This window comes from Pyxicephalus adspersus, chromosome 2 (genome assembly GCF_032062135.1).
Source record: "Pyxicephalus adspersus chromosome 2, UCB_Pads_2.0, whole genome shotgun sequence".
NCBI lineage: Eukaryota > Metazoa > Chordata > Amphibia > Anura > Pyxicephalidae > Pyxicephalus > Pyxicephalus adspersus.
The window spans coordinates 59,345,616-59,359,354 of NC_092859.1; positions in this window are offsets into that span (position 1 = coordinate 59,345,616).

Below are 13,739 nucleotides of genomic sequence, written 5' to 3' on the forward strand. Positions count from 1 at the left end.
TATTTTTCTGCTTTGTGATTTGGTACCGTGTTTTACACACCTCGGTGTGCCCAAGGACCGCAACCTGGCAGTAACCAGCAACCAGCTGTGCAACATCCTCACCATCAGAGGTTCTGGAGAAGACCTGGTTACTGCTTAGACCCTTCTCAGGGCTCTCACCACCTCTGTGCAAGCCGTAGTGCTCCTTAGGGGTCCTGTCTTTCCATGTGTGACACATCATACATCAGGTTGAAAAAAGATAAGTCCATCAAGTTCAGCCACTAGGGAAATAAACATATCCCAGATATAAAACCCTATGGATATAGTTGGTCCAGAGGAAGGCACAAAAAAAACCTGGTACAATTTGCTTCAACAGGGGAAGACTCTGTTATCTTTACTTTAAAACTTTAATACCCAGTTATATTCTCTGCTTCTGGAAAAGCATCCAGCTTTTTCCTAAAGCAATCTCTAAAACTTGCTGAAACTACTTCCTGAGGGAGCCCATTCCACATTTTCACGGACCTTACAGTGAAGAATCCCTTCCTTATGCGGAGCTTAAACTTCTTTTCCTCCAGACTCAAAGAGTTCGCTCTTGTTCTTTGTAATGATCTCAAAGTGAATAGTTGGAAAGAGAGTTCTCTATATGGACCATTTATATATATTTACAGGGTGATCATATGCCCCCCTAAACCTCTCTTCTCAAGGGAGAATATATTCAGTACAGCTAATCTCTCCCTATAGTTGAGCTGCTCTATTCTTTTTATTAGTTTAGTTGCCCTTCTCTGCACTCTCTCCAATTCCACACTGCCTTTTTTGTGAGCTGGTGACCAAAACTGGACTGTATATTCCAGATGTGGTCTGACCAATGCTTTTTTTTTTACAGGGGCAGAATTATGTCTCCATCTCTGCAGTCTATTCCTCTTTTAATATAAGAAAGTACTTTGCTAGCTTTTGATATTGCAGCTTGGCATTGCATGCTGTCATGTCTATGATCTACCAGAACCCCCAGATCCAATTCCATTCCTGACTCCCCCAAATGTATTCCCCCTAGACAGTAAAAAACGTGTGTTGTTAGCCCCCAACTGCATAACTTTACGTTTATCTATAATAAATGTAATTTGCCACTTGGCTGTAGATTATAGTCATCCTGTATGGATTTCCTGTATGTAATTCCATGACATAGTTTGGTGTCATCTGCAAACACAAAAATGGTACTTTTAATCCCAAACTCTATATCATTTATAAATATGTTAAACAGTAAAGGTCCCAACACTGAACCCTGGGGTACACAACTAATAGCCTTAGACCATTCAGAGTATGAATCATTAATCACTACTCTCTGGATGCGGTCTTTAAGCCAGTTCTCTATCCATTTACAGATTACCTTTTCTAAACCTATTGACCCTAACTTGCATATTACCATCCGTGGGGTACTGTGTCAAATGCTTTACAAAGTACCATGTACACTATATCAACTGCTACTCCACTGTCTACCTGTTTACTTACTTCCTCATAAAAAGAAAGTAAATTTGTTTGACAACTTCGGCCTTTCTTGAAAGCAATGCTGACTATGTGGTTCTTTATCAAACTATTTAGGACCTTTCCAACTATGCACGGTAAACTAACCAGTCTGTAGTTACTTGGTAATGTTTTTGCTCCCTTTTTGAAGATAGGAACCAGATTTGCCTTTCGCCAATCCTTTGGTACCATGTAAGTGTTTAAAGAGTCTCTAAAATTAGAAATAATGGCTTTGAAATAACTGAGCTCAGCTCTTTGAGGAATCATGGATGTAATCCTTCGGGTCCTGGTGCTTTGTTAACCTTAATTTTGCCCAACTGTTTCTCAATCATATCAATTTTGAGCCATTGTGACTCATTTAAGGCTGTGACATTGCTATTATGAATTTGGATCATTTTATGAATCATTTTAAAGTTTTGTAAATGTTATCTCATTTTTACATCTTTTGTTAAATTCTTTATAGTTTTAAAACAATGAAGGTTATCCTTCCATTTGATATTTTTGAAATGCTCTTTTTTTTTTTTTTTTTTTTTTAGCAACCAATAAAAACAGACAGTTACATAACTCAAACCGGGAAATACAAATGACAACATAAAACAAAAATATGAAAGGGCATACAGTTTTATAGCAATAATTTTAACGAATAATTTAAAGATAACAGCATGCCACGTTATGACAAAAGGAAGAAAGAAAAAAGTTTTTTTACACACACAATAACATTACTGTTATAGCAGTAGGCAATCTTCTATTAGGTTTCATTGGTTACTGATATTTTATTAAGAAGTATAGTAATCTCACGATAGTGGGCGGAGCAGCCGCAAATAATCTGCAGTGGTCTTAAATTCGTCCCAGTAATACCAGTTACGTATAGGTCTACGTTTAGAATGGTCCCCTGCACTCACAAGCTCCTCCATATATTGATTATCGTTTACCCTGGTCAACCATTGCTGTACAGGCGGAGCAGTTTGTCTCCACAGCGGGGGGATGCAGGCCTTGGCTGCATTTAACAAATGGCGCAGCAGCGACCTTTTATAGCATTTTCTCGGCATTGCTGATACATGAAGCAGAACAAGCTCCGGTTTATACCGTATCCACACCTCCGTCAGCTTTTGCACAATTACAATTGCAACAGCCGCCCAGAATGAAGCTAGACTAGGGCAAGCCCAAAATATGTGTAACAACGTACCTATGTGTTGTCCACAACGCCAACACTCTGAATAAGTGTGTGGAAAGAGTTTCGCCAGCTGATCGGGGGTTCTATACCACCTGGTAAGCACTTTGTAATTAGTCTCCTGATAACGATTGCTGATAGAGGCTTTGTGCCCGATAAACACCGCTCTCAATCCAGATCCTATATATCGGGAACTTTGGGTGACCTAGAATGAGGGACATAGGCGAGGGGAACATAGTAATTCCTTCCATCCGGAAGTACCGCGCCACCACTCTAAGCGTCTCACCTATCAGAGGGTGTCGGTGTAGGGCAGCCGTGTCCTCAACTTGGGACAATGCCACTACACTTAGCATTATAGGGGACTGCGCGTCCTCTAGGGTCACCCATCCCTTAAAACTGGCGTGTCTACACCAGTCTACCAAACGGGTCAAATGTACCGCCCTGTGGTACAGTATTGGGTCCGGGAAAGCCATCCCCCCTTGACCCTTTGGAAGTCGGAGAATGAATTTGTTAAGGCGAGGTGTTTCAGTGTTCCAAACAAATCTCAGGAATTCGGAGCGAATTTTATGCAGCAAATGAAAAGGAATATGTACAGGTAACATTTGCAGTAAGTAGAGAAGAAGTGGCATGATGTTCATTTTTAAGATATTGCGTCGGCCAAACCAAGGAAAGGTCTGTTGTCACCTTTGCTGGAGATCGATGTGTATGACGTTAAGTAGCGGTACAAAGTTCAATTCTACTACTCTTCTAAGGTCAGCAGGGATATTAGTGCCCAGGTATCTGACAAAACCTCTTTTTCATTTTTACCTAAAAAGGGGGGGCTGTCTTATTTGATGGCCCTGCCTTATCATCGGGGAAACACGGTATCTGAATTCTTGCGAATATGGCCTAGTAAGGGTTCAAGGAGCAGAATAAAGGAGTAAGGGAGACAATGGGCATCCCTATCTTGTGCCATTTGCAATAGAGAGCGGGCGAGAAAGAAGTCCATTGACTCGAACAGAAGCGGTAGGGTTTCTATACAGGGCCTGTATCCACCTTGACAGCTTGCTAGGAATGCCTAAAATTAAGGACTTGGTGCATATAGGTCCAGTTTACGCGATCTAATGCTTTTTAGGCGTCTGCCAAGAAGATCATCAAAGGAATTTTGTGTACAGTCACGTGGTGGATTAAGTTTAGCGTGCGAGTAGTGTTATTCCTTGCCTCCCTAAATGGGAGGAAACCACTCTGGTCTGAATAGATAAGGCGTTGAAGAATGGGTGTTAGCCTTCGCGCCAGAATGCTAGAAAAAAGATTAGTATCACAATTCAATAGCGATATCGGGCGATAGTTTGCACACAACGTAGCATCTTTGTCTGGTTTCAGGATGACTGTGATATGGGCCCTAGAGGAGTCAGCAGGTAGTGGGTGTTCCTGAGAAAGTGTGTTGAAGGCCGTCAAAAAGGGGCCAGAGAGTTGAGGAAAAAAACGCTTATAATAAGCTAAGGTAAATCCGTTGGGGCCTGCAGCCTTACCCGTGGTACATTCATTACGGCTGCTTGTAACTCTGCTGAAGTAATAGGAGCATCTAAAGCTGTCAGAGCCTCTTCCGGAATCTCAGGGATGCCAGAGGCCGATAAATTTTCCTGTATTTTTGTCCTAACTGCATCTAAGGAACTCTTCTCAGGATTTCTCCTTAAATTTGGAGTAGAATTTCCAGCACTCAACCGGATGCAAGGAATAAAGGCACGGTTCCTTTTGACTCTTATGGCATGCGCTACAGCTTTCCCACATTTGTTATTATATTCATAAAAAACGCCCTGCATTTGTCTATTTGGGACTTTGCTTGGAAACAGAACTGCATATTTATTCTCCCTCTCAGTTACACTAATTGTGCCTCTGTGTCTGGGGAGTGGCCGGCTTTCTGTCTAGTCTCCAGAGCATATAGATCCTGAAGCAGCTGCTTCAGCAGCTGTTGGCGTTCTTTTTTAATCCTATGGCCTTGCTGGATTAACAAACCACGCACAAAGCATTTATGGGCTTCCCATACATTTAGGGGGCTAGAGACAGACGCTTCATTCCTATCAAAGAAGGCCAATATATCCCTTTCCAAATGAGTCCCAAAATCGCCAGAGGATAAGAGAGATTCATTTAGACACCAAGAACCGTCCCTAGGGAGAGAGACATCAGATAACATTGTGATCGAAATCGGTGAATGGTCTGAGAATGTCATATTCCCTATCTCTGTACTGTGGACTTGAGGGATTGCATCGTGTTTAACCAGAAAAAAATCTATACGTGAATAGGTTTTGTGGACAGGAGAATAGAAAGTGTAGTCATGCTCGCTAGGGTGCTGTAGTCTCCAGATGTCAGTTAGCTGATGGAGGTGCAAGAGGCTTTTCAGGCGTCGTAAGACAGAACAAGGGAGGTGGAAGCCCCCCTAGAAACATCGCGGACCCGGTCCAAAGCTAAGGTAAAATCGCCCCCTATTACCAAAATTCCCTCTGCAAACAAATCAGCAACCTCAAGAAACTCCTCCAAAAAGGACACTTGGTTAGTATTAGGGAGGTACAGATTGACCAGGGTAAACAATCTAGTGTGGATCTTCTCCTTAACTAGGAGGTACCGCCCCTCGGGGTCCATGTTCAAAGTAACTAACGTTCAAGGGAGGGATTTATCAATTAATATGCTAACACCCTTGGACTTAGAGTCAGGGGATGACCCATGATACGCCGTCTGGAACCGACGGTTCTTAAGTGAAGGTATCTTATCGAGCCGGAAATGCGTTTCCAGTATAAACGCTATCTGACATTTTGAGCTATTGAGGGAATTCAACACCACTGAGCGTTTGGTCGGGGAATTCAAACCTTTCGCATTAATAGATGTAATTTTCATTGACATGTAGGCGCTGAAGTATTCTGTCAACTATCTTATGCTTCCACTGCTATAAAAAAAAAAGGGGGGGGGGAGGGGAGGACATGGGAGGCTAAGGTTGGGTCCGGGACCACACAAAGGATAAGGAGGGGCAAGAAAAGAGGGGAGGACCAGAGAGGAAAAAGAAGAAAATCAAAAAAGAAAATGAGGGGGGGGGAGAGGGAGGAGAGGGACAGATACAGGGGAGTAAAATAAGGAAGAAGTGAGGAGGAGAAGGGAAGGAATGAATAGAGATAGGGAGGTGGAAAGTGCTCCGGTCGAACAGCTGAAGCCCACCAGGTAATATAATACTAATCAGTACCTTGCTCCAAACCACCAGGGTGAGGAGCAAACTAGTGGGGGTAGTGGAACTCAACAGAGGCATGGCTCCGCCAGCCTCCACTGCAACTATTTTATAAACTAACATTCCCAAATCCGCCCATATCGCAGACTCAGATAGCAAACAACATAAGAATAAATCAACATTGCTTCCCCAGGTAAATCAAAAACAAGAAGGAAACCAACTAGGGTAGCACATTTATCCCTAAAAAACACATATCAAACATATAATTATGTACATACCCATATATCATCATCAATTCAAAGTAGTCCACGGTCAGCGGCACCCCCAACGCCACCAGCAGCAGTGGGGGGTAAACCCATTAAGTTATGTGAAGTCTCAGCCACCGCCCACCGTGGACTAATCAATCTGCCAACCAATATTAATAATAAACATACCCATATTATGGGTAAGAGCACTTTTGCATGTACCACAGCAAGAGCCCTGGGCAAAGAGGCACAAAGCAGCACATGTAAAGCAGTTAATCATCATCATGTGGCCGTCACCCCATAGCGAGCACGTTAGGGATCCCTCTCATCGGTGCTGAGCAGTAAGGAGGCAAGCTGTAAAGTAACATGGCCTAAATCAAATTCTAGGGTGGTCACAGAGGATTACATAGCACTAGCAGAAGGATCCACGGTTATTACTCTAGTCTCAACTCCTGACACCTTCTGCCTAACTGCTTCCAAATCAGCACATGTGGAGCCTGCCGGCCCGGCCAACATATCACAAAGTCACTGAACAGTACCACTAAAGCAATCAATTATTATCAGGTGGCTGTCGCCCCATAGCGAGCCATCCGTTGTATAGTGGGTCGCTAGACCCTCCACAGTATCAAGGAAATAAGGCCATATAAATAGCTAAATAAGGAGGGACAACAACCAGCAACCCCCCCAAACCACCGAAGACACTGCCTCAGTAGAAGGATACCTCAGTACGATAACTTAGTCCTCCAAGGCTATCTAACCATTCCCAGATAGCATCGCAGAAGTCAATGGGAGGAATACAAGTCCTAAGACAGGGATTGCATTGCAGAGCACATCCTAAAAGCATCCACCATAGGTACATACCTTCAGGCTAGTGAGAAAACATATTACTCGCCACGCTCCAGCATTACAATGTACCTCAATAAATAAACAATAAAAAAGGGGTAACGAAAATATAAGGGCATTTGCAGAACAGGCATAACATTACCGCAGGAATCAAGCCAACAGTGGGCAGGCACAGAGAACTCAGCAATCAAGGCAAATAGCCCCCCAAAAAACATATTAGCAGCAATAAAAGTGCATTAAACATAAGTCATAGATTAGCTGAGCAGCAATGGTAATGCTATATTCGTCAACAGTTCCCAAGGGGGCAAAACAACAAACCCAGATAGGTATCAGGCACAATAGGGTGAGAATCAAAGTTCATTGGCCGTAGGGCCCAGTGTGATCCTCTCTCCTTGCGTCGCAACACGCCCAGATCTCCAGGGAAATTCCCTCCTGCGGTTCCGTAGCAGAGAGGCCGCTTCTTCTGTAGAAAAGTCCAGCCAATTAGGAATTACAATTGGGTCCACACCTAGCATGGAAAACAACGCAGGGAGCTGTGTATGGCGATGTAAGGCAAAAGTCTCTCCTCCTTTCGTCACTAAGACGTGGAATGGGTGGCCCCATCTGTAAAATGCCCCTGCAGAACGAATCAATTCCAGAAGCGGGCGGAGAACACGGGGCATACGCAAGGTCTGCGCCGAGACATCTGGCAATACCTGTATACTGGCACCGTCAAAGTCCACAGGACCTAGTCGCCATGCTTTTCTCATTATCTCCTCCCTTAAAGTGTAGTAGTAAATCCGGCATAGTACATCATTGGGTAAATTTGAGCTGCGGTCACGAACACTGCGCACTCTGTGTACCCGGTCAATTTCAATGGCCGTATCTAAGGGACGGTCAAGAAGCATGTTAAAAATGGCAGTCACAGTGGCATGTAGGTCAGCATTACCCATCGCATTAGGGATCCCCCTGAGGCGCACAATATTTCTCCTGCTGCGATTTTCCAAGTCGTCAGTGCGGAGCAGTAAGGAGGTAAGCTGTGATTTAACATGTCCCATATCAGATTCTAGGGAGGTCACAGAGGATTGCATAGCATTAGCAGAGGATTCCACGGCTACTACTCTAGTATCAACTGCCGAAACCTTTTGCTTAACTGCATCCAAATCCGCACGTATGGAGCCTTCCAATCTGGCCAGCATGTTTTCCAAATCATTCTTTGTGGGTAATGTAGCAAAAAGTGCCTGCAGCATGGAATGGGAGACAGGTATCTGCTGTGCTGCAATGTTAATGCTGGGCTCTGGGGAGGCAGAGTCCCGGGAGCCTTCTACAAATAAGACTGGACTCCCTGGAGTAGTAGGGGAGGGAGACATGAAACCTGCAAGAGCTGTTGCAGAGGCTCCCTCACCAAGGGAAGGAGAAGAGGAGCTGGCCGACGCCATATTGGGCGCCACGTGCTGTGTGACAAAGGAGCCCTGCGGGGTGAAATAGCGGGCTAGGACGGTCTCCTTACCCGCTCTCCTGGGACCCGGCTTTCTCCTGCCTCGTGGCATACGAGTGATGTGGAAGAGGATCAACGGCAGAGGCTGCCAGATTGAGAAGTGCAGTGGAAGCGGCGGGAGCTCAAGAGAAAGCTTCCTCACGCCGCCATCTCCTCGAATGCTCTTTTATTGTTCTTTGTGGCTCTTTTAAAATCAGCTGTGAGTCACATAGGTTTTGATTTTAGCCTCTTAAACTTACTACCCATTGGAATAGAAAACAGTAGGACTAAACTAGGCCTGCCAGAGCTGGCACTTTTCAAAACTGGGAATAATACCAGTGGTAATTACTTATCACCTCCACCAATAAGACATCTAATAGCCTGGACCCAGTTAACTAATAACCCCCCTAGCGGTGACTCGGGGTAGCTTTTACTTGCAAAAATCGGTAATCCCGAGTCACACTCGGGGTAACTTTAAAAGCCTCTTACCTGTTCTCCGCACTCCAGCGCCGATCGGACGATCCCTATGTGATGCCGGGGGGCCAGTCTGCCGGGGCGCCGGTCTGCCGGGGCACGTAGCCGAGCAGGAAATTTAAAAGCAGATTACCAAGTAATCTGCTTTAAAATGCCGCCCGGGTCCTGGCCACGCCGCTGCTCGCATCCACAGTTAGATGCGATGCATCATGCAGGATTTCTGCATGGTGCATCACATCTAACTGCGGATGCAATCACCAATAGTAAATTCCGGGAATGATGCCAGCGGCGATTTCCCGCTGGCATCACCCCCGGAATTTACTATAGCTGCTCGCATCACCCAGAGAATGTGACGCTCGCAGCCTCCGGGTGATACGAGCAGCTTCATTGGTGGTTTCAGGGGAGTGAGCAGGGCGGGGACATCCCCATCGCATCACCCGGCAACATGTGACATCTTCCGGGCGATGCGGTGGAGTGATGGATTCTGGGGGCGGAAAATTGAAAAGCAGTTTACTATGTAATCTGCTTTTTAATTTTATTTTACAGTAAAATACACAACAAAACACAAAATAAAAGTATAAAAACACATTTTAATGCACCAAGAATCATTGGCCAGTGCCCTGATTTACATTTTGCCCACTATTAACCCTGACCTTGATCTGACCTTTTGATGGCTTATAAATCACTTCGTGAATGTATCATTTCATCACTTTGTCTTTGACCATGATTGTTCCTGACTGATTGCTGGAGATCACATGGCATCCAAAAGGCATCTCGCCAGCGCAAGCGCTGTTTTGGAGGAATTTGAGAGCAGCGATAGAAATTTGGAGTCTCTTGTGGAATCGAGCGATAGTGATTCACCAGGAAATTTGTCATCAGACAGCGAAAGTGAACTGAGCGACGATTCTGAACCTGAGGTCAGTGCTGTGCGCACATGGTGTCCTATTGACCGTGATGCGGACCAGGCAGCACCGCCAAGATTTCCATTCACCGGCGCACCTGGGCTGAAAATTGAGGCTGAGTGCGACGACCCCCTGGCATACCTGAAGTTGTTTTTGACCGATGAAGTTGTCGAAAAAATTGCGGAGACAAACAGTTAAGTTGCTTTACCGTTTGCTGCTCCAGCGTCTGTGCTAACTTTTTGAATTTTTTTGCTACATTTTTTTTATGCAAACGTACGCTGCTCTGTGTTTGCTAACTTTTTGAAATTTTTTGCTAATTTTTTTTTTTATGCAAACACGTATGCTGTTTTGTTTGCTAACTTTTTACATTTTTTTTAAGTTTTTGCTATTTTTTTTTTGTGCAAACACGTATGCTGTTTTGTTTGCTAACTTTTTACATTTTTTTTCTCCAACATGTATGCTGCTCTGTGTTTGCTAACTTTTAGAAATTCTTTGCTTTTTTTTTTTTTTTTTTTATGCAAACATTTATGCTGCTCTGTGTTTGCTAACATATTACTTGCAACCTTCATACTATAAAAGAACATATCCTAAAACACCTTTTTTATTTTGTTTTATGCAGGTATGTTGGACAACAACAAGGTGCTCCACACCTAAGGTTTGCAAGAAGCAGAAAGTGGGAACCTGTGACCAAGGATGACATTTGGCTGTTTTTGGGCTTGGTGACCCTGCAGGGAGTTGTGGGCAAACTCGTGCAGAAGTGGTACTGATCCAAGAATAAAATGATTGCTACTCCATTCTTTGGCACAGTCATGCCAGAATACCGATTTTCCCTCATCATCAAGTACCTGCACTTCGCAAACAATGAAGAATTTGATGAAACTACCCATCCTGCACCAAACCTTAAGAAAATTTGGAAAGTGTCTTAGATGATTCTAAAAAATTTCCAGCAAACCTATGTGCCAGAAAGAGATGTCAGCATTGACGAAAGTCCAATGGCTTACAAGGAGAGGCTCACCTTGTTGCAGTACATTGCGTCAAAGAGGGCACGATTTTAAATTCTAAATGCTATGCGAATCAGAATACAGCCATTATGGATTGCCAACATCTTCAGTGCTATTCCTCATTGAGCCATTGCTAGGTCGGGGCTATTGTGTCACAACTGACAATTTCTACTCCTCTCCTGAGCTTTATGAGTTCCTTCTGTAACACAGAACAGATGACTATGGAACCGTTAGGGCTTACCGGCGCAACCTGCCATCACTGTTTGCAAAAGGGAAGCTGAAGACAGGAGAAACAGTTGCCTGGCAGAAAGGCAAAATGATGGCCCTGAGATGGCGTGACAAGAAAGATGTGTACCTGATGAGTAGTGTCCATGATGCTTCCACCGTTCTGCTACACACAAAACGTGGGAAAGAAGTGATGAAGCCACAGGTGGTGATTGACAACACCATGGGAGGTGTGGACAGAGCTGACCAAGCCATGACATTCTACCCAACATCAAGGAAACAGCAAAGTACTACAAAAAGATTTTCAGGCATCTAGTTGAGCAGTGCCTATGAAATGCCTACAAAAATAGTCAGAGGCCTGTGAATCATTCAGAATTCATTTTGCAAGTTTTCGAATCCATAGTTAATAACCACCAAACACTATGGTGGCTATGAATAGACCTGAACGTCGTGCTTCCACCGCTGTCAACCCAGAACGCCTGACCAGTCGTCACTTCGTTGAATACATCCCACCAACCCAGAAAAAGGCAGCACCTACAAGGATGTGCGTGGTTTGCTGCTCAAAGACCGATGACAGAGGAAGGAAGAAACGCAATGAAACCAGGTTCTACTGTCCTGACTGTGATGTTGGACTTTGTGCAGCACCCTGCTTCAAAATTTACCACACCTGGGATGTCTACTAAAAATGTATATATTTTTTTCTAAAATCTGCATTTAATTTATGTTCTTATTTATCAATAATATTGCACCGTTGTTTGGAAAATTTCAGTGAGAAATTTTTGATAAAATAGTTTTTTTTTATAAATTACATAGTTGTGGTCTCATATTTCATTATTTTTTATAATTATGATTTATAATTATGTATTATAATATAATTTATGATTCTATTATAATAAATAAATATAATTATTATAGCTGGGAGTTATTTCCTAAGAAATACAGGCCCACAATATAAACAAAAATGTCTATGAAAAAAAAAATAGGATCACTTTTTGCATCAAAAAACTGACAGAATTAGAACGCTAGGGGGGTTAAACTTTAATTTAGGCCAAACATTTTTTATATATAGTTGGGAATGGTTAATATCCTTTTCATGTAAATGTGTGTATATATATATATATATATATATATATATATATATATATATATATATATATCCTGCTTAGGCAGTTGTCACTGCAACAAGTGACCCTTTTTGCAAATGATCTATTCCTGTTCTGGTGGCTATTCAAACTTTTGGATTTTTCCTCACATTCAGTCCCAGTGACAATGGTCACCAGGAAAAATAAATGTGCATTTCACTAGTGGTGATACAGAAAGCAATAAAGCTGATATTTATTTTGCTTATATTTTGCCTACTCTGGTTCCTCCAATTCCCCCTGGTCATCATTTTGATTTATTTATTAAATAAAATTTTCATGGTTAGAATTACAATATAAGTTCCTCCATGCCATAATGTTATAAAACACTTCAAATTATATTCATTGAATTTCCCGTGTAAAAATAAGTTGGATTTTTTCTGTGAATGTCCTTTTTTACTCCATCCATTTGTGAGGTACCTCTTTTGGAATGAATATTCCTCTAATTAATTTTATAGGGTCCACTAAAGCAACAAAGGCTTATTCAATGGCCCTGATTTATCAACGGAATGCGCGTACGCTCGACATGGTACGTACACTCCGGTCAGCAAGCTCTAATACCGCAAGTCGGGCTCCTTAACCCCCCTCGTTGCCTTTGTCTCATTGTCGCATATTGGTATTTGAATGTATTATGTACATAGTACTTTTCTGAATAAATTGTCATAGTTTTTATTTCTTTTTTTTGTTTTTTTAATTGTCTGACATTTGCACTCATGTTGATTTGCCGCCACACAACTCCTCTGTTCATTTGTGGTAGTGTTAAAAGTTTGTTGTCATTGTGCTGTGCTGCCTGATCTTAGCACTATTGTATACAAGTACACTTCCACTTGCTGTCCAAATTGGTTGTCAATTAGTTGTCCAGCTGAGTTGCATACTCATTCTAACATACCTGATGGTAATGGAAGGAGGTCCAGGTTGCCAAGCACAACATCAAACCACATTGATTGCCAAGCTCACAAGCAGGGTCAGGCACTCTTGGAAATTACCAGATGTTTTGTTGTTGCTTACCTTAATGCTTATTAAATACTGGAGTGTATGCATTATTTAGGTGTTTACACAAAACAAATAGTACTAGTATATCAAAGTTCCAAGGCCAAATCCACTTTGTGCCAAACATTTTCTTGCTTTTCCATCCCTTCAGGGTGTTTTTGCAGATTTGAATGGCATTTTAGATCTTGGCCCACTATATATATTGACTTACTCACCTCAGCTTGGAAGTGGAAGCACAAAAAGGTGGATTCCTTATTTTAACCAGAAGCAATATCATCCATGAATGTTGATTGTAGCCAAGCCCGTGACATCAGAAATCATAGGAACAAATAGGCAATCTTTTCAATGTGAAGCAATATGGTACAAAAAGCCCTCTTTGCCTATTTTTTCCTAAAATTTCTCTTTTCTATGTATATGTACACACATCTAAATGCATACATACATGTTTTGGTTCATGTTCACTCATGTCTTTACAACCGTGAGTGCACAAGCAAAACAAGCAATATACCCAAAAAAAATAAAAACTTACCTGAATGAGGACTGTGCAAAAGTGTGGTGCATTTTTCAACTGATAAAACACAGTTCACGCGCACATAGTGGGTC